The sequence below is a fragment of the Silene latifolia genome, chromosome 2, assembly GCF_048544455.1.
Source record: "Silene latifolia isolate original U9 population chromosome 2, ASM4854445v1, whole genome shotgun sequence".
NCBI lineage: Eukaryota > Viridiplantae > Streptophyta > Magnoliopsida > Caryophyllales > Caryophyllaceae > Silene > Silene latifolia.
The window spans coordinates 36,012,574-36,035,469 of record NC_133527.1 but is presented as its reverse complement, the minus strand read 5'-3'; the positions used below and the strand labels follow the sequence as shown (position 1 = coordinate 36,035,469).

Sequence of the window (22,896 nt, the reverse complement as noted above, 5' to 3'; positions counted from 1 at the left end):
AGTTATTTGACTAGTAATTAGTCAAAAATGCGATGTTGAGATATTTTATTTAATACGGATTAAATAATATTGGCTAAGGCGAATTAAGCAGTTAATTCGTAAATTAAATATAAACGGTTATATTTAATTAATGTATATTGAATTAATTATACAATATTGTCTTTGTCGGACATGTATTAATATGTCGGCTAATCCTTGTTACTAGACGATATATTAATAGCCGATAACCGATGACGATTTATAATAAAACCGTGTCATATACATTTAGCATTTTACGAACCGGACCACGAGTTAAAAATAAGAGAAAGTGGAAAGCCCACTCTCCCCTATTGAGGCTCACGGCCGAACCAAGCAACAAAAGGAGAGCTTTCTCTCCTTTTGCCCTAATCATTCATTTTGTGAAAAATAATTAGGGTTTTGAGAAACATATCCTCTCAAAATTCAGATCTCACATCTAAAGAAAACTCACATCAAGTTCTCTCAATATTGCAAGGCAATTAGAGAACACATTTCTAGCACAAGGGCATATTCTCAGACGATCTTGGGTGCAACAATTAGGAGGAGATCTACTTTGATATCTCATTGCCGAATTGCACTAGGACCGAAGGTTAATTCTTGTGCTTTATCGTTTTTCATTGTTTTTCGTTTATGACAATATATCACGTATTAAATTTGCGTTATAGTCCTATAATTTAAGGGTTTTATACGGATATTACCCCACAGTAACATCCACCCTCCACCAAAAAACCAAGATCCCACAAGATAATAAAGTGGTGACGATCACTTCGTCACCCATCAAAGCGGTAATAGAAAAGAGATCAAGTAACCAAGTACTCGCGGAGCTAGTACATGAACTTGGGGGCTTTCTTAGAATAAGCGTCATAGAAAGCGAGTTGGTACCCTTGTACTTCAATCCTTACTCCAATTTAGTGGTCAAACACATACTCAAATCTCAGGGATACTTCCCGGGAATGCCTTTGAATCCTATCCGTAGAAACATCTTTGCACCCTAGAAAGAAGGCAATTCACAAAGGATACCACTAGGACTAGGATATAAACCCACCAAGGAGGAAGCCCTAGAAATGCTCACTCAATTCCAAAACCGCAAGAACGTGGGAATCCAAATACGACCCTACCTCCCTACCCTAAATGGATAATTAGTTAGGGAGGGAAGCCAAGAACTCTTCCATGGGTTTCCCGAGCCTTGGCACTACATAGGAAAGCAACTTGCTCGAATCGAGATCTTCCATGATTGATACTTCATTCCCACAGAAACAGTTCCTACCGTCAAAACTCGTCAAGCACCTTATTTAGACGAGCAAGATGTTAGCTTACTGTTTGGGGAAGGTCGATTTGTTAGAGCCGCGCAGGATGAGATCATTATAATGATACTTCAAGACGATCACTTCAACCCTACTGCATTGATAACAGAAACTAGCTCGAATCAACAGAAAGGATGGAGAAAGTCGATCAAGTGGACAAACAACCAAGGAAGACTCTTCAAGCTCACTACGGGAGAAGGAGAGATGTTCAAAGGAGAACCAGAAGATGATGAATTCGAGTCAGAGTCAGAGTCGGAGTCAGAGTCAGAGTCTAGAGAAGTCCCTAGAGAGTCTTCTCTTGTCGTCACTCTCACTCCCCTTGTTTCTCCTAGCTTAGCATCAAATAGTAACAGTAGTTCGGGAAATGTCCCAATAGGTGCCCCTTTACCGCCACTGACTACCGAATAGATGGCTTCTTTGTTTCAACTTTTCTCAAATTTTAATATGAATAAATCAGGTTCTGCTTACTCTTTGTGTTATTCTGAATGCAATTCTGTTTACGATGATAACGAGGATGACCCAGACCCAGACTCAATCGAAATACCTCCCTACATAGCCAAAGAAATATTACAAGAGGGGGAAGGGGGACCAGTAATAGAAAACACCGAACCCATCAACGTAGGAACAGAACTAGAACCCCAAGAACTTAGAATATGGACGACCTTGAGCCCCGGCGAGAGGGCCACTTTCATAGACCTCCTACACGAGTTCAAGGACATTTTTGTGGTCCTACAAAGACATGCCAGGGAACGACAGGGATATCGCAGCGCACAGAATCCCAATCAAACCAAGTTTGAAGCCCGTAAAACAGAAGCTTCGCCGAATGAGGACATAATGGGCTCTTAAGATCAAAGAAGAAGTCGATAAGCAATTCAAAGCCGGGTTCATCAAAGTTTCCGAGTATTCAGACTGGTTAACCAACATAGTACCCATACCCAAAAAGGATGGGAGAATCCGTGTTTGTGTTGATTTCAAAGACTTAAACAAAGCAAGTCCCAAGGATGACTTTCCTCAACCACATATTGATATATTGGTGGATATTACAGCGGATCACGCATTGCTATCCTTCATGGACGGATATGCCGGGTATAACCAGATCAAGATGGCCATAGAAGATATGCACAAGACCGCCTTCGTAACCCAATGGGGTACCTACTGCTACACGGTTATTCCGTTTGGGTTAATCAATGTCGAAGCTACATATCAACGCACCGCAACTACACTCTTACATGACATGAAGCATAAAGAAGCTGAGGTATACGTAGATGACATGACTGTCAAGTCCAAGGACAGAGAGGGGCACAATGCGAACCTTCGCAAATTCTTCTCCAGATTACGAAAGTACAACATGAGGCTCAATCCTCAGAAATGTGCATTCGGAGTAACATCCGGCAAGCTTCTGGGATACGTTGTTAGCCAACGAGGTATAGAAATAGACCCTTCCAAGATCAAAGCTCTAATCCAAATGCCGCAACCTCAAACGGAGAAGGAAGTTAGAGGATTCTTGGGTAAGGTGCAGTCCATTAGTCGATTCATATCGAAAGTAACCATGATCTGTGAACCTATCTTCAAAAAGCTAAAGAAAACGGATCACACCATGTGGGATGATGACTGTCAAAAGGCATTCCACAGAATCAAGGAGATACTAGCCAAACCACCAGTGCTCATGCCACCCCAATGAGATCAACCTCTTGGTTTATATATCACGGTAACTGAAATAGCCATGGGTGCCATGCTGGCCCAAACAGTAGGAAATGAAGAAAGGGCTATGTACTACCTCAGTAAGAAGTTCTTGGAGTACGAGTACAAATACACACCACTCGAGAAGACATGCCTCGCTCTTGTGTGGGCAACGAAGAAGCTACGCCATTACATGCTCAACTACTCCGTCAAAATATACTCCAAAATGGATTCTGTCAAATACCTCTTCGAGAAACCCGTTCTCAATGGGCGCCTAGCAAGATGGACTTTGATGCTCTCAGAGTTCGATCTTAAGTATGTGCCTCTGAAAGTTATAAAAGGGTGCGCCATCGCCGAGTTCTTCGCAGAAAATCCCATCAATGATGCACAACCAATAGACACCTAGTCGTTTCCAGACGAGGATATACTCCAAACAGATGTGGACTCCTGGGACCTCTATTTTAATGGAGCATCGAACGTAAGAGGATTCGGAATAGGAGTAATACTCATTTCTCCTGAAGGCGAGCATACACCATTCTCTGTCAAACTCGACTTCGAGGTGACAAACAATGTGGCAGAATATGAGGCTTGCCTCATTGGACTACAAGCAGCAGTAGGTTTAGGCATCAAGAATCTTCGGGTACATGGAGATTCATCTTTGATCATCAACCAAATTACGGGATCTTGGAAAATTCGGAGTGAAAGCCTAGCACCCTATCAAGCCAGGATAGACCAAGTTGCCCAATTCTTCGATCAAGTAAGCTACCTACACTTACCTCGAGAAGAGAATCAATTTGCAGATGCTCTTGCAAAACTTGCATCTTTGATTAACATGCCGGATAATATGGTAGAAATGCCTTTATACATCGAACGACGGTCAGAACCAGCTTATGTGCACCAAATTACAGATGAAGAAGGAAACCCAGAGGAACCTTGGTTCCAAGCAATCCAGAACTTCAAACTCAACGGCACCTATCCACCATATATGGACAAGAGGGGACAACATGCTATACGCCTACTAGCTTCCCAATACGTCCTCATGCAAGGAGAATTATATAAAAGAATGCCTCTTGGTGTAATCCTGCGCTGCCTTGATCATTCACAGGCACGGAAAGTGATGTAAGAAGTCCATGATGGAGAATGGGGCCCTCACATGAGTGGACCAATGGTGGCAAAGAAAATCACGCGTTTAGGATACTATTGGACCACAATGGAATCCGATTGCATCAAGTATGTCAGACATTGTTATAACTGCCAAATTTTCTGGAATGTGCAACATGTCCCTCCTTAATTACTCTACGCCAACAGGAGGTCACTGTTTCATTTTGGTGGCTATCGACTATTTCACCAAATGGGTAGAAGGGGCTTCTTATACTAGTCTCACAGCCAAGAACGTGGTAAAATTCATACAAACCAATATCATCTGTCGATACGGTTACCCACATGAGATCATCAGTGACAATGGATCCAATTTTCAGGCTGAGACTGAGCAATTGCTAGCCAAATATAAGATCAAACATCACCATTCCTCGCCATATAGACCACAAACTAATGGTGCAGTAGAGGCAGCAAACAAAAACTTTGTCACAATCCTCAAGAAAATGATTGACAACTATCGAGATTGGCTAAGCAAGATACCATTTACCTTATGGAGATATCACACATCTGTTAGGATGCCCACTGGGGCCACCCCTTTCTAATTGACCTACGGCATGGAAGCCGTGCAACCAGTCGAGCTCGAAATACCATCCTTGCGTATTTTACTCAAAAGTCAAATCCCGGAAGCCGATTGGAAGAGGGATAGGTATGAAGAACTCATCCTCCTAAATGAACGTAGATTGCGCACATTACATAATCTTCAAACGTATCAGGCACGTATCAAACGAGCCTTCAACAAAAGGGTTAAGCCAAGGAACATCAAAGAAGGAGACTTGGTTCTCAAATCAGTCAAAGCCCTTTTACCTATCGATCTGCAAGGAAAGTTTAAACCCAACTGGGCCGAACCGTTTCTGGTCAAATCCATACTTCCGGGGGGTGCGGTTAGGATCACAGACTTAGATGGGAATGAATTTGCCAACCCAACAAACCTCGACCAACTAAAACGTTACTATGCCTAGAATAGGAACAAAACGTGCCTCGTGTAACCTCACGTGTCGCTCCTGTGGCACGGAATATAAACGGCCCCTGGCCAGCTGAAATAAACTAATGTCACCTTGCTCTTTCATTTTGACAAATCATCATCCTCATATCATCAAATAAACAGTATTGTGCTTTAAGAGTAAGGAAAGTTCATGCTCATTTTCTAGTTCATTACAAGCTCCTGCTTGGAACAATTATTCTTTTACATTTACTTGAACTACGCGCAAGGGTTTGATTTTATTTTTAAATGAATATGTAGGAAATCCTTCACAGGATACAACCCATCATTTATTTAAATGTAAATAGAAGGACATTTGCGTATGCATTTGGAATTCGACAAGAATAATAAAAGAAAATCACAACGGTTTCATAATCAATTAACCTTTTTTATTTCATTTCTTTCCATAATAATAATAATATGCCATATAATAAATAAATGGTAAAATAAATAGGCTAGGATTCTAAAATCCCCACCATATTGCAAATGATAATAATAATAATAATAATAAATAATATCAAAGACTTAGCCTATTCTTCCACTTTCCCTTTGCCTTTGTCATTCTTATTATATTTCTTGTCTCGACCACGAGCCGGACGCTCCTGCGCTATCTCGGACCTAATCACCAACAGTCTCTCTCGTGGTCTAGCCTTGCTATTCTTATCTACAACATTTTCCACGACAAGAGAAGTCTTTGGTTTTTTCGATGGATGAACAACTCGAAATCCGGCTTCTTCCTCTCCCTCGGTCAAGTGCTTCTCTTTCTCCTTCTCTACATCACGAACCTTGTAGTCAACAGGCTCGCGTTTGCTTAGAATATCGCGCTCCTCGGGAGTAGTAGCTTTCCTCCACTGCAAGTAGGAATCTGATACCCATAGTGCACTAACAGAAGTGTTTAGGAACCGCATGTTTCTTTGAGCCCATTTGAGGGCCCACTCTCTTCGGCTCTCAGTAGTAAGCGCCTTGGCAGTCTGAGGAACATTATCAAGCTTCGAAATTGTCTGCTTCAATCCAACCTGCCTCATCAACATCTCTTGGAAGATTCATACCATGAATTCCAAGCCAGGAATGCGCACAGATCGGGTAGGGTCCAAGGACGATACTCCAGTACCAGATTTGAGATGCCACCATGGTACGATCCATCTGATCAAGGGACCATCCTCACTCTTCAGCTTGTTTTCCCAGTAGTTACAGACTCGAGTAAAGTCCACCATGTAAAGCCTAGTCCTCATTGCAATTGAGCGAGCATGATAAGAAGGAACATTAACTGGGGGCTCGATCAATCGTAAGCGCTCCATAAGCCAAACCTGCCAAAAGCGGGTATTAGTATTCGAAAAAAAAAAAAAGAAAGACAGAAAAATATGTTCTTTTACCTGCAAAATGATGGGACTTCCCAAATAAGGAAGGTCGCGGTTGGCTTTCATGTTATCTAACCCCAACAGGATCTCTTTTAAACATAGACAAGCTGGGCTCCTACGCAGCTCCATCTGCTCTACTAGGCTCAAATAGCGATGGTCACCTCTCATATCCTCATCAACATGCCCTTGAAGGACATAAACATGCAATAGGCAAAACCCGAACGCCCTCCGCCTTGCAACATAAGAGATAGTAGGATCTGCCCTATTTATGAATCGATCAATGAAATCCAACATTCGGACTCCTTTTAAGGTCACAAGGCGGTCAACCTCAGCTCTTGTCAATGCAAGCAAATCCCTAAATTTGTTTTTATACCCTTGAGAAGTAGAGGGTATAGCAGGTAAATGTTCCGGGTCCCAACCACCAATCGCAGCAATTTCTTCAGGGAATGGGCAGACATCGCCTCCAGGAAAGGCAAATACGTGATAGTTCAGGTCCCAATACTCGAGACAGGCATCCAAGAACGGTTTAACAACCTTAATTAGCTTCAAGCTCAAAATTGATCCAAAGTTGTAGGCACCCATATCGTGTTTCTCCACATTTGAGAACTCGTTTGTCCATTCTTTGAGACGAATTTCTAAAGTATTCATGATGTATGATCAATTAGAGAATAAGACGGAGAAAGACGGAAGAATTATGTGAATAAAACCTCCATCGACGTCTATATTTATACTAAAAGCTGTTTCCTAAAATCTGTCAGGACGGACACACTTAGGAAAGGGCGCAGCAAGTGCTGCGCCTCTTCAAAGGGACGCAACTCCTACTACGCCCCTTGCTCTGCTGTATTTCTGTGATTTTCCGCGTTGAATATTTCCTAAATCCTTAAAGCATAATTTCCTATTCGCATGGTTATTATTTGTGGTAATTGTTGGATTATGTGTCCTCCGACAATAATGCGATCACAACTGTTGATCATAATGATCACATGTTTAAGTCTCATTTTAAAGAATACAATTGGGAAGTAATTTTTACTGTCAACTGGTCCACACATATCGGTAATGATTGGCTGACTAGAGTTTGACATTACTGTCGTGCGACGGTGGTGATTAGTTGATCCCCTTAGGTCATACTAAACGATAACACTCTTAATTGATTATTTAATTGATCGTATGACGATACGGGTTAATTAAATTACTTAAAATTGACGGACGATTTTTGAAGTAATAGTTACGTATCTCATTATAATTTGATTAAATAATATACGGTCTAAGTGATCGAGTTGTTTTATTACTTAGATGAAATTGTTCTTTACGGAAACAATTGAACTGAGTGAATAATTTATTGTAAATACAAGATGTTGTAATTTAAAATTGGTAAAGTATTTTTGGTACAAGTAATTGTGAATTACTAAGTCGATTTTCTACATGACGTATTTTATTAATACGTTGACTTTTAATATGTTAAAAATACATGACAATTTTACATGACTTGTAACATGTGACAAATTGACAAAATTGACAAATTGATAAAGATAAAATGGAACCCATTTTATCCCATTTGGACCGAAATTAGGAGGGAGTATGGTGTTTATATTATGTTGGATTATTTGAGTGGAAAACAACATAATTAAACCTAGTCTCCTAGCCATGCAAGCCTAATTCTTTCATGGGAAGAATAGAGGCTCATGCATTGGCCGTTCTCCCTCCCTATACCCGGTTTTTCCAACCCTCCATGCCAAGGGTTTGTTTTTGGTACATACGCTTATCTTGAGAAGAATTTTCATTGTCATTCATTCATTCAACATCATCAAAATATTTTTTTAGAGAGATAAAAATATTTCTTCCGTCTTCTTCCTCCTCTTGACCGAAATTCCAAGACGACCAAATTATTTTGGGTCAATTTATTTAAATTAATATTGTTCTAGTATTAATAATATTAATTTTGTTAAGAGGATATCTTGGGTATTATTCCTTGGGAGGGATTCTATACTTGAAACCTTTGTTCATCCATTTTAGGAGAGCTCAAGAACAAGTGAGTAGGAGAACTCTCTTGTGCCCTTTGATCCGAATTATCAATGTAAGAATGATGATTTCTTGTTTATATTTACTTATTGTTTGCATGCATAAGATCAATATTTAATTTTATGACTAAATTAAATCATCACATATATGAATATGTTAAGTAATGAGATATAGATTTCGAACAAGCGGTATCATGAGCCTTTGGTTGTTTGCATGCAAATCGGTTATAGTTTTTCCGAGGTATACGATTAACATATAAAACTCATAAATTTGTGTTTATTATGATATATCACGAAATCATTATGCATGTTAAAGTTTCTGGTCCTAAAATGTATTTTGGATATTTTGGTTAATTTATGGATTTTTATTGTTCATTTTATATAATAATGGCATTAAAAATGTGATTTTATGATAAAAATGTCATTTTCGGACTAAAATTAGCTAAACTTCGAATTTTCAGGTGGTTTTTGGATAAGATTTCACATATACTCCCTCCATTCAACTCCACACTACACATATACCCTTTTCATCCATTCAACTCCACACTACACCTTTCCTAAAAAGGAAATAAAAAAGACCATTTTATCCTAATTCCAACAACTTATTTACAACAAATGCCATTGTTGGCCCACTCTAATCCACCATAAAACCCACCTTTATATTATTTTTAAAAATTTTAATCCCACCATTCTTTTCCCTATGTACTTTTAAACGTTTTTTTTAATCCGTTCTTTAATACCCGTGCAAAAAGCATAAGTGTAGTATGGAGTTGAATGGAGGGAGTATTATTTTTAGATGACCTGTAAATGTTCAGATTTTTTGGAGTTTTTATGCTTGAAATATGGATTTTTCATGATAAAAATCGGATTTAGATGAAAAATAGGTTAATATGAGAAATATATCAAATATGGTCATTGAAATTTGGTATGTTGTCACATGCAGTTTTACAAGATGTGTGTAAAATAATAGGCTATAATGAAGTCTTTATGCATGATTTATGAATTTTTGATGAAAAATAGCATAAATAGTGACTTTAATTAGTGAATAATTGCTAAAACATACTTCATGACTTAGGAAAAATGTCACATGTTGCTTTTTGTGACCCATTTGAGATTTAAAATTAAAAAGTTGATAAATATAATTTTTCTCATGTTTTTATGATTTTTATTGATAAATCCGATAAACCGCAACATTGTCTTTCCGATAAATTTTCAAAATTTTAACCTAAGTTTTTGAACATTATGAGTGTCATGGTATTTTTTCCAGAATGTTCATGAGTTTAAATTTCAAATTTCAAATTTATTTGAAATTTTTATGAGTTATTTGGAGTTTATGGCTTTTTATTGTAATTTTGAGTCCATTAATGAACAATTTTTAAGAAATAAAATTTAATTATTGTCAATATGTTAGTGGAGACTAATTTTGAGTCCTAAGTTAGTTAGGGTAATTAACTTGTGCATAAATATGATTTTATGTTTTATTGTGATTTTAAAAGGTTGAATCACGCAAGTCCGTAAAAACCGTTTAATATACGATATTGGCTCCTTAAAGGCGATTTAGCATAAAATTGGGCATGTTCATACATATTATAATGCTGCATTTTATTTATGATTGTCATAATTTTATTTTATGTAATTTTTGAATTATGTAATTTTACTTAGTATGGCCTTAGTTTTTAATTGGTATTACCCGAAATGTATGGGAATATCGATTCGGTTGTAATTTATTGTGATCTCGTATCACCGTTTTGTAATTTAATAGATTTATTTTTATTTTAATTACAAATGTATAATAGGAAATTATATAATTTGTTATGTAATTTATTTATTCCGGAGATCCTTGAAGACGGTGTCACTCGAAAAGGAAATCCATTAAAGACTGTGTTACCTCGAGATGCGTGCCTCAACCGAAGTTTAAGGGACCAATGGAGTTGGTTTCCGAATATGTAATAGTTAATTAGATTTTCTATTTTAGGAAGGCCATACTAGTATTTATTTTTATGCTTTGCATTTTATTTATATGTCGCATGCATCGCTAAATCGCCATAACTAAAACATGCATTATCATTTTAATCGAGTTTATCGACCGTGTCAATTACAATTATCGTAGTTCACCACTTTAGTTCACTAAAAACGTGATAGATAAATGCAATAAAACTTGTTTAAATTAATATTTTTACGAGTATTATTATTTTGAAAACGACATATGTTTTATTCCTTCTATATTTTGTTTTGTAGACCGCTTTTATTTCTCATAACAAATGGCCACTCCAAACACCAACGCCACACCTCTCACTAATACTTCATGGCTCCGATCCTTCATGGATCGATGTAAACTTGAAAAGAATGGGTCAAATTTCTCCGATTGGGATGCCCAACTCAAATTAGCCGCCCAAGGTGACGACAAGCTTCGTTACCTCACCGAGGCCTCTCCGCCCGAACCTAATGCTAGGTCGAGTGCCGCTACTAGGGAAGCATATGAGGCTTACCACAAGGAGTCCGCCGCAATGAAAAATGTGTTAATCTTTGCAATGGAGGCGGATCTCCAAAGGAGAGCCTTTAAGATGGGTACCGCTAATGAAATCTATTCCAAGCTTGTGACAATGTTTTCACAAACTCCGCGGATCGTCCAATATGAGGCGGCCGCGGCATTCTTTGATCGACTTGAAAGAGGGCCAAAAGGTTAGCCCTCACGTGCTCAAATTAATGGAGCTAGTCGAGACTTTGAAGATTCAAAAGGTTGAAATCCCCAAAGAACTCATTGTAGATAGGATTCTACACTCCTTATCCAAAGTCAAAGCGTATGTTCAATTCCGGGTGAATTTTAACATGCAAGACAAGGACGTGTCTCTTGAAGAGTTGCACAAGTTACTTGTGCAAGCCGAAAGAGACATGGGGTTAAATGTTAACCCACCTAAGGATGTGCTTAACATAAGCACCAAAAGTAAGGGGAAGTTCAAGAAGAATGGGAAGAAGGGTAAGAAGCAAGCTCCCACTTTCACCAAAGCTAAGACTTATGAAGCTAGCACTTCCAAAATCAAGAAGGGTCCTCTTGATAAATGCCATTATTCTAATGGTGTTGGACATTGGAAAAGAAATTGTTCCAAATATCTTGGTGACATTAAAGCTGGAAAGATAACTCCAGTAGGTAAATGACTATCCTTTCTTTTATGTTTCTAATTCAACTATGGTATTGTGATACAAAGTTGTGATAATGTATCCCCTTTTTATTGTAAATAGGGCCTCCACCAAGCAAGGACAAGGGAAAAGAAAAGCAAGCTTGAGAAACCATCAAGAAGCTAGGAGTAGCTTCCATGAAGCTTGGCTTTTTATTATCTTATTTTAATTATGTTTCGGATTTTAGAACCTTTTGATTTCCGTGTTCGACATGGAAGTGTTTTATCCTTTCTAAACAATTGTTGTATTTTGGATTATGGTGACTTGTTTGCAACCCAAGTCCCCGTTTTATCGTACTTTATCCTTGTTCTAAAATTCGTCTTTATATGCTTGCTCATAGAAACATATGATCATTCACTTAAAGTGATCTAATGGACAACTATAATGATGGGATTCATTATATGTCCACAAGCTTAAGGCTTGCGTATGATCAATTATAAAGTGATATTGAGTTGATGAACTCTCTTAAAGGAATGTCAATCACCAAGTACAATTAGTCAACCTATGAGATAGTCCTCCTTATACTTCAAAAATCATTATTTGTGTCTCATAAGCTATCTTTGAATCTCTAGTGTATTCATTCTAAAGATAGAGTGGGAGAAAAATGAAGACACAAAGAACACCAAGAAAAATTTGTGTACTTGTGTAAATGAGATATACGCAAGGAAGAATGATTTGAATAAAGGTATACCTATTTATATAGTATACACGAATAGATGAGATCTATGGTCTCGAATAGATCTACATGACAAAAGAGACCAAGTGAAGTAATCAAAAGAATATGTTCTCAAGATAACTACACGAGGATACCAAAAGAATGTTTTGGAAGAAGAATGACTAATGTAAAGTCTTAATTGACTAGTTTATGATAATTTTTGACCAATAGTTTAAATATTGATATTTACTTAAGAGCCTAAATGAATCAAAGTTGCATCCTAGAAAATAAATGAGATTTATGACTAAAAGTTGCAAATGTTGATTTGCCGATATCCACAAGAGCTAAGTTAAGTATTAACCATGATAATGTCATTACTTAACCTCATTGTGAAAATGAAATGGTTAAACCTCCTTCCGAAAAGGGTATTTTGAGAAGGACGTGTTTTATATATAATTCACATTTAGATAATGACATTTCTACGCATCATTATAAAATGAATGAGTTAGAGATTAAAATCTCTTTCCATAAGGTTAAGATTGAAACCTTTTCAAAATAGGTATTTTGAAAGGATATGATGAGAACATATATGGTTTTATCTTGATAACTTAGCAAAACAATATATATTTCAATTCTTGAAATGTTTCGATTGAGTAGTCAATTGCGAAACATGTGGAATTAAGTGGGAGTTGGAAATTATCATGTGAAGACATGAAATTTAGTGGGAGCAATCATCTTGTCAAAGTTTATAACTCATTACTCATTGAGAATGACGAGCTAATACTTTGTTTCACAAAGAAGTACTTGAGTTTTCAATTCTGGATGAAAATGGACTATGATGAATCCAATCACATCATGATATGTTGGATAGGTATTGAGATATACACATCGAATCAACAAGAAACATAGGTTACTCATGTCAATGAAAATGAAATTGCCATTAGCAGTCATGGTCATTCATTGAACCTAAGAATGGTTGATCACATGATTATTAGTTAATAATGTTTCCACCATTAGAATAATCATGAACATGTTCAATAATGAATCATATGCATAAGAGAATGATGATTCATTGGCAAGCCATAGAAGAATCGTCATGAATTCTCGAGGAGAATCCGATGAGCGATTTCAGTGTTGGACAAAACACTCTGTTATGTGTCAAGAGGTTGCACATATTAAAGTTCGAACACGCGTAAGGATTTATGAATGAAATATCATATATCCATATTAGACTCTCTAATAAAATAAATTTATCTCATAAATTGTTGTTTATGTGATCTATGTAACATGCATGCTAATATGAAAGCATAAAAAGAAAGTATAAGGAAAAACAATTTCCTTACATTGAATTAAAGGTAAAATGGGAACAAATTAGCTCTCCTTACTAATTTGTTCTTGAGCTAAAATGATGTGGATGACCCTCCTTGAAAAACCTTCAACTAGAAAGTCTCCTCCAAGTTGCACCCAAGAACTACCCAAAAATATAAGCAAGTATGAACTAGTAACTTGTTAATATGAACCCTTGATAATAATACTAGTAATATCACTAACTTTTCTTAGTAATATTAATAATGTATACTAGTAGTGAATTATTGTAGAGAGATGGATGAAGATGTTCACATGCAAAAGAAGTGAAGTATGTCTTAGAGGTAGAGTGAAGTAGTGAACAAATATATGGAGTGTAGAAGGGGAAATGGAAGTGGCGGGTGTGCTCAAGTGGACAATTTTTTTGTCTAATAATTTTATCTTACATCACATGCAAAATCTAGTATAAGATATATGTTATGGTAGTATACAAAATAAGGTAAAATGATTATGTAAGTAATCATCCATTACACTTATTTTACACGGTCCCAATGACCATATACGGGTCCATGTTGGTTTTTATATTTGTGGCACAAATCCGTGTAATTTTCATTTTAAACATCGTATCATATTTAAATGCTTCCATAATTAATTCGTCCAATTCACTTCGTAAATATACGTGTAGCACTACACATATTATTTACGTACTAATATTAATCACATTACTCAATTAGTACAATTTTAGTAAATTAACAGTTAATTAACTAAAACCCGTTTCCCAAAACTTATTATTTAATTATCGCATAATTAAATAATAACTGCCGCTCCTCGAGTTCGCAACTCGAAATCTCTCTAATAATAATCGACTAACCTCTTAGTCTATAAATCAAGGGACTAAACAAATTGTATCTCATACAATTAATTAGTTATCAATTGGGGTTCGTTCCTTTAGGTGTGACCGAAAGGGGTCAGTTGATCACCGCCGTCTCACGATAATAACGTCAAACTCTAGTCAGCCAATCGTTATCGATTTACGTTAATCAACTGACGAAGATCAAATAATTAAATATCTGATGATATTCTATTAATGAGATTTATTATGTTAGCGCACTATTGTGGAGGACACTAACTCCAACAATCTCCCACTTGTCCGACACAAGGTGTGCGCTACCAATTCTCTTGTCCGTTTTAATCTCCCACTCAATGCAAGGTGTCTTTCAGGTCGCACTTGCACATGAACACATCGCGAGTGGTTTTCTCGATCGGGAGTGTGACTACCTGACCGGAAAAATCTCTCACAGATTACTTCCGAGAGTGGCCACGCATTTTTAGTCATTAACTCCTCGAGTGGCCTTGAGATATAGTTACCCAACGTGGGTGGACAATTCCTGTATGCCCTATCTATCCTATTGCATAATACAGCTCACCATGACCTAGTAAATGCCCTTTTGGCCTCCTTTCACGGCACGACCTAGGACAAAAACCAAAGTCACTCGGAAACTGCACCTGCTCAGATAATAGTCTCCAATCAAAAGAATCGACTCATTAGAACATCTTAGAGATCCCCGCCACGACCAGGTGTCTATAATAGAACTTAGGGACTCTCTAAATGGTCACTGTCTGGCAAAGTGTCACACACACTGCCTATGTAATCGACCAGTCATCACATATGACCTTATGGTGTTGAACAACCATCAATCGACTTACAATCTAGTCACTCCGAGACGTCACCTCATTAAGTGACTAGGGACAAAATACAATGTTCATCTTATTCACTTGAATAGTGTTCAACATTGTCTCCACAACTTATTCAGATAAACAAGGTATTAAAATTTAGTCACACTAAATAAAAATTCATAAAAAAATGAATACGAAAACAATGAATGTGATTATCATATATATAATAAAAGATACACTATCCAATTATTACATATCCATAATCTAAAAAAAATCTGGTACTCGTCTAAATCCCATAGAGACGACATGACCATCATGCTTAACCTTTCATAAAGGCTTGGTTAAAGGATCAGCAATATTGTCATCTGTCCCAACCTTACAAATGTCAATTTCCTTCCTTTCCACATAATCTCTAATTACATGGTATTTCCTTTCAATGTGTCTAGAGTTGTTACAGACTTAGGCTCTTTGGCTTGAAAAATAGCTCCAATGTTATCACAATATAGAGTGATAGGATCTTTGGCGGAATGGACTACTCCTAGCCCCTCCATGAATTGCCTAATCCAAACAGCTTCCTTCGCACCTCGGACAACTCGCAAGGTACTCACCTCTGTTGTAGAATCCGCAGAACACTTTGCTTGAAGCTCTTCCAAAGAAACACTCTCCTCCATTTAGCATAAACACGTAGCCGGATTGGGATTTCATGTCATCCCGATCGGTTTGGAAACTTGCGTCCGTATAACCTCTTACATACAACTAAGTTTCTCCTCCAAACACTAAGAACGAATCCTTAGTTCTTCTCAAGTACTTAAGGATGTTCTTTACGGCTATCCAGTGACTCTCACCAGGCTTGGCTTGATACCGACTTGTCATGCTTAAGGCATACGCAACGTCGGGAAGAGTGCAAATCATAGCATACATGATAGACCCAACAGCGGAAGCATAAGGGACGGTCTTCATGTGTTCAATTTCCTTAGGGGTAGAGGGAGACTGTGACTTGCTCAAAGTAATCCCTTGGCCCATAGGTAGAAATCCTCTCTTGGAGTCTTTCATATTGAACCGGTCAAGAACTTTGTCAATATAAGCTTCTTGACTCAATGCTAGTATCCTGTTGGACTTATCCCTATAGATTCGGATACCTAAGATTCGTTGTGCCTCTCCCAAGTCCTTGATTTGGAAGTGTTTCCCTAGCCACTCCTTAACGGAAGTGAGTGATGGAATATCATTCCCAATGAGCAATATGTCATCCACATATAGGACAAGGAATACAACCTTACTCCCACTAAACTTCATGTATAAACACGGTTCTTCCACACTTCTAGTGAAACCGTATTGTTTAATAACATGATCAAAGCGATGATTCCAACTCCTAGATGCTTGCTTAAGACCATAGATGGACTTTTTAAGCTTACACACCTTCTTAGGGTTAGATGTATCCACAAAACCTTCGGGTTGTATCATGTACACCTCTTATTCTAGAATCCCATTCAAGAAGGTGGTTTTGACATCCATTTGCCAAATCTCATAATCATGAAATGCGACAACCGCTAAGATTATCCTAATGGACCTAAGCATAGCGACTTGAGCGAAGGTTTCGTCATAGTGTAAACCATGAACTTGGGTGAAACCTTTAGCCACCAACCTAGCTTTGTAAACATCCACATGTTTATCCACGCCGAGTTTAATTTTGTATATCCATTTACACCGAAGAGGTCGCACTCCCTCAGGTAAATCCACCAAGTCCCATACTTGGTTCTCGTACATGGAATCCATTTCGTACCGCATGGGTTCTAACCAAAGCGAGGAGTCGGGACTAGACATGGCCGATTTGTAGGTAGTGGGTTCATTACTTTCAATAAGTAACAAAACACCGTCCTCTTCGATGTTACCAAGGTAGAGATCAGGTGGATTAGAAATCCTACTTGACTTTCTAGGAATAATTACATTTTCAGAGGAAGAGGGAATGCTATCCTCCACGTTCTCCTCTACCTCATTCTCGGTTTGTGGCTCTCGAACTTCTTCAAGTTCAAATTTTCTCCAACTCTGTCTTCTAGAAATAAATTCCTTTTCAAGAAAGACAGCATCACGAGCCACAAACACTTTGTTCTCGTGTTTATTGTAGAAGTAATAGCCACGTGTTTCCCTTGGATATCCTACAAAAAGACATTTGTCAGACCTGGGTGCAAGCTTATTGTCAGACTTGATCTTAACGTACGCTTCGCAACCCCAAATACACATAAATGACAAATGAGGGACTTTCCCTGTCCATATCTCATATGGAGTCTTATCGGCCGCTTTAGTCGGGCTTCGATTTACTGAAAATACTGCAGACAAGAGGGCAAAACCCCAAAATGAACTAGGAAGCTCAGTTAGACTCATCATGGACCGAACCATATCAAGTAAAGTTCGGTTTCTCCTTTCGGCCACACCATTTAATTGCGGTGTTCCAGGAGGAGTCCATTGTGATACTATACCACAATATTTTAGGTGTGAATCGAATTCAATATTTAGATACTCACCACCACGGTCGGACCGTAGAGTCTTTATCTTTTTATCCAATTGGTTCTCTAGTGTGACCATAATTAGAGCATATTTAGCCCCCAAATTAGCCTTGTTCCCATGCTTTTTAGTGCATATTTAGGTCATTTATTATCTTTAGTTCTTTGTGTTGCATATTCGTTGAGATTTTGATCCCTTGGTAGGAAAGAAGTAAGAATCTTGCATTTTCATGGCAAAACGAGACTAAATTGATTGAATTCAATGACCAAGCATCAAGGAGAGATAAGATTAGAAGGCCTTTGTACATATTATAGTAGATGGGCAATGATGAAGAAATATTCTTACATCCCAAAGGAAATCCCCAAGGATTTTATGAAGAAAAGGGAAGAAAAGAAGAAGAAACTATGCTGAGCAACAATCCGTGTGGATTGCCTTGAATCCGCCCATCCTCAAACGGCACAATCCGTGCGTCTTACCCCAAAGACGCCCGGACAGCAGCTTCAGAATCCGCCCGTCTTCTCCCAAAGACGCCCGGGCAGAGACACTGGAATCCGGCCGTCCCGAGCCTAAGACGCACGGATTCCAGTCCAGCGCAAATTCGTTCTTCAAGCTTACGTGAAAGATGCCCTTCCTCCGAAAAATACCGGCGTTTCCTTAAGTAGGGACTTAATCGTCATTTAAGCCCTTAGTTAACCGTAATGCATACACTTAATTTTTAATATAAATACCCCATTAGTCTAATTGGAAGAGCATGTTCTTCTTATCAATCTTTAGAGTAGTTAATATCAATCAAATCTCTCTTTAGTTTTGTAATCAACAATTAATCAAGTTTTAATACAAGTTTTATTTCCTTAATCTCTCTCTTGTTCATCCTTTATTTTGGGTAACTGAAGATTATTTGTGTTATTATTGGGAGATTGACAACCTGATCTCAATCAAGCATCAAGTACTTCTTTTATTCTTGCTTTATTATTGGAATCATTAGTAGGTATAATTCTCTTAATCCCTTTTTAATTATTGTTAATTACTTTCATTTATTCATCATGTTTCACTTTGTTGGTATGATTGACAACCTTGCTAGCATGTTCAACATGATAATGAGTGAGTAGTCACATAGCTAGGGTTAATGGGTAATTAGGGGAGACTAATATGGGGAATGATTCATGATTAAATTAATATGCTTCCATGGTTTATTTGCTTGCTTGTTTTGATCTCAACTCATGCACATGTTATGTTTGATGAAATGCGAGCCTATGAATCCTTGCATTTTTTACCCATCACCAATCGTTTCAATGAGACTTGTAAGACATAAACCAACTCGAGTCTCATTAGACCATGCATGTTGTTGAGTAGGGAAGACTAAGTCGACTTGTAGGTGTTGTACAATCTAATCGATTCGGCTCCGGGACCCAAACTTTCCTAGGATTGTAAGATATAACCCAACTCAATCCATCACAACAATAATTGCTTGCTTATAATTTGAGAACATGTTTGTATGATCAATTCCCATGATTCCTCTATGACCCCATGACACCCTAGAGCTTTTTAACAATTGTTTACAACCCTTTTTATTCATCTTGCTTGTTTACTTTCATTGTTATTTAGTTTAGTGACCTTCTACATCAATCCCAATTGTGACACCTCTAAGACACCACTTGTTGCAATAGAAATCTCATTTCAATTCCCGTCCCTTGGGATCCGACCTTTACTTGCCTCTTTACTAATTGTAGAGTTGTTTGTGAAGTTATAAACTGTGTTTTGGTCTAGGTGCTCCCAACGACAATAATTCCGAATATAGCATCGAAAAAGATAATCCCGACCAAAAATGGCGCCGTTGCCGGGGACGGTGTTAACTTGATTTTAGATTTTCTTATATTGTTATTAGTTGTGTCTTTCTTTGCCTTGGGGAAGTAAAACTCCTCAAGATTCGTTCTAATTGTTTTCAAGTTGTTTGATATTTTGCATGTCTAGAAGGTCACAAGGTAACTTGTTACCTTTTGATCGTGAAATTAAAAGAACTTTGACAACCAATAGAAGACTTGCTAGGAGAGGTGTTAGTGAGTTTGTTCATCCAACTATTGAGTTCACCAACCCTTTTGCAAGAGAAGGTGAGGAGAACCCAACACAAAATCAACCACAAACTCAACCCATAATGCCTAAGTTTTCATCACATTCCGTACCAACCGAGGAGAACCTACCCAATGGTACTCCCACACAAAAACATCTAACCGGAAATTTTATTGCAAAATCCGCATTTATCCAACTAGTCGAAAGAAGCCAATTTGGGGGGATGCCTAGTGAAGACCCTCATTCTCATATGAAGGCTTTTTGCGATTATTGTGATGCGATTTCTCAAACCGGTGTAACTCAAGACCAAATTCGATGGGTCTTATTTCCTTTTTGCTCTAATTGGCACCGCCAAACAATGGTTAAAAGGCCTTGATAAGGCTACTCTCGGAATTGATTCTTGGAAGAAGTTGGCTCTAGCTTTCTACAAAAAGTTCTATCCACCGGAAAAGACTAACATGCTAAGAGCTCAAATTATGGGTTTTAAGCAAAGGGATGAGGAATCTTTGTATGAAGCTTGGGAGCGATTCAAGGGAATTTGTCGCTCATGTCCTCACCATGGACTTAGCGAATGGTTCTTGGTACAACAATTTTGGAACGGTCTTTATGAAGATTCAAGAAATATCCTTAATATGGGATCGAATGGGATGTTCACCGAGGTTGATGACAACCAAACATGGAGCAAAATTGAAGAGATGGCAATCCACAACTCACAATATAGTAGGCCTCGCAAGGCTACTAGAGGAGGAAAGCACGAAGTGGACGCCGTTAGTCAATTAGGTGCCCAACTTAGCTCCCATATCGATACCATCAACTTGAAGTTTGAGAAAGCAATGGCTAGACTTGAAGAAGTCTCAAAACCACCGAAACATCATGCCAATGCCATGACAGCAACTTCATCAATCCGAAATGGGATATGCGAGAATTGTGGAACTTTGGGAGATGACCAAAGCGAATGTAGGGGAACGACCGAACAAGTTAATGCTTTCCAAGCATACAAAAGTGGTACCCCTTATTCAAACTATTACAATGAAAATACCAAATTTCATCCAAATCTCTCATACAAAAGCCAAAATGTTCAAAATCCTCAAACAACATATACCCCACCTCGCAGGAGAAACCAAAATCAAAGACCCTTTTACAATCAAAACCAAGGTTATCAAAATCAATCTCCATACAATCAACAAAATGACCAAGGCTTTGATGTTCAAAAAGCGGTCCTTCAAATGCAAAAGAATCAACAAGAGTTTTTCACTCAAATGCAAAAAGATAGTCAAGTAAAGGAAACCACCATCAACAACATCCTAGCTCACACCAAAATGTTGGAAACCCAATTGACTCAACTAGCATCTTCAAGCTCATAAAGACAAAAGGGGAAATTACCACCTCAAAGTAATCCCCCAAGACATGAAACAGTTAGTGCCATTCACTTGAGAAGTGGTACAAGGTATGAAGCACCGAAGAAGCAAGTTGAGGATGAAGTTGTGGAAGCTAGTGAAAAGGAAGAAATTGTGCAAAACGCCAAGGACGGAGAACCATCAAAAGAAGAGATTTCAAAGAAAAATGAAGACAAGGTCAAGGAGAAGGAGCCCATTGTGATTAGAGTTCCTTTTCCAAGTCGTCAAGCCAAGCCCAAATTTGATGACCAACTTGGAAAATTCATGGAAATTGTGATGAATTTGGAAGTCTCGATTCCTTTCACGGAAGTAATCAATCATGTGTCGGCCTATGCAAAATACATGAAAGACATCCTCACAAAGAAGAAGTCAATCCGGAAACTTGAGACTATCGCCTTCACTAAGGTGAGTAGTGCAATACTTCAAGGGAGTTCACCTCCAAAACTCAAGGATCCGAGAAGCTTCTCCATACCGTGTACCATTGGTGACACCACGATCCACAAAGCCTTATGTGATCTAGGGGTTAGTGTGAGTGTTATGCAGTACTCGGTGAGTAAAAGGTTGGGGATGGGAGAACTTAAATGCACCAATATCATACTCCAAATGGCCGATAGATCGACGAAGACACCATTAGGGATATGGGAAGATGTGCCCGTGAGAATTGGGAAATTTTTCATCTCGGTGGACTTTGTCATTGTTGATATGGAAGAAGACTCCAATATTCCGATCATCCTAGGAAGACCTTTCTTACATACCGCGGGTGCGGTGATTGATGTGAAACATGGAGAGCTCACTCTAGAAGTGGGAGATGAGAGTATAACTTTTAATATTGACAAGACCATGAGAGCTCCACGTTTGCATGAACCATGTTTTATGGTTGATCATTATTGCCGGAAGGATGATAAGAAGAGGTTAGAATTTCAATGGAAGAAGAAAATTAAAGATGCTCCATTCAAAGAGCAAGTGAATTGTGACAAGGAGAGCTTGCAAAGCTCATCAAAATCTAGCAAAGAAGAAGAAGATGGCCTCATTAGCCAAGACAAGAAATTGGGAGAGTTGTCTCTATCAACTCAAATATTTAGTGATCAAGTAGATGAAGTTTGTGGTCTTTGGGACGACGAGTTTGAAGGGATTTTTAATCCCTACATTGGTAATGCTATTGACCAAGACCGACAACAAGGGCAAAGGTCTATTGAAGATCTCTGTCACGATAATGAACAAGCTTTTGATTATTTCTTCAAGGTGTTGAGCAACATCAACAACACCTTGGACATGCCCCCTTGACATATCACTAAGGATGAGAGTTTGGTGGAGTCCTCCCTAAACCACCATTTGTAAATACTTCTAACTCCCTAACTCGCATTTCAATTCTTGTATTGCATTTTTGTTATTTTTGGATTTTTATACTTTGATCAAGATAATTGCCATGTTTGCGAGAAGTGAGGGAGGGGCTAATGATTTCAATTAATGTGTAGTGCTTTAGCTTAGTGTGGGGATCGCAATTGCCTAGGCTATTCATGCCTTAGTAGTGCCCCCAATGAAGAACGCGAGATTTTGAAGAATGGAAAAATGACAAGGGATATGCAAAGTACACGGATGGAACT

At 38.2% G+C, this 22,896-nt stretch overlaps 1 non-coding gene across 1 annotated transcript; it reads right to left on the bottom strand.

The window, feature by feature from the left end:
• Positions 1 to 20,353: 20,353 nt before the first annotated feature.
• LOC141644600 (small nucleolar RNA R71) lies at positions 20,354 to 20,460 on the bottom strand. Its single transcript, XR_012544213.1, has one exon. It is a non-coding gene; the product is annotated as a small nucleolar RNA R71 (small nucleolar RNA).
• Between the last annotated feature and the right edge of the window lie 2,436 nt (positions 20,461 to 22,896).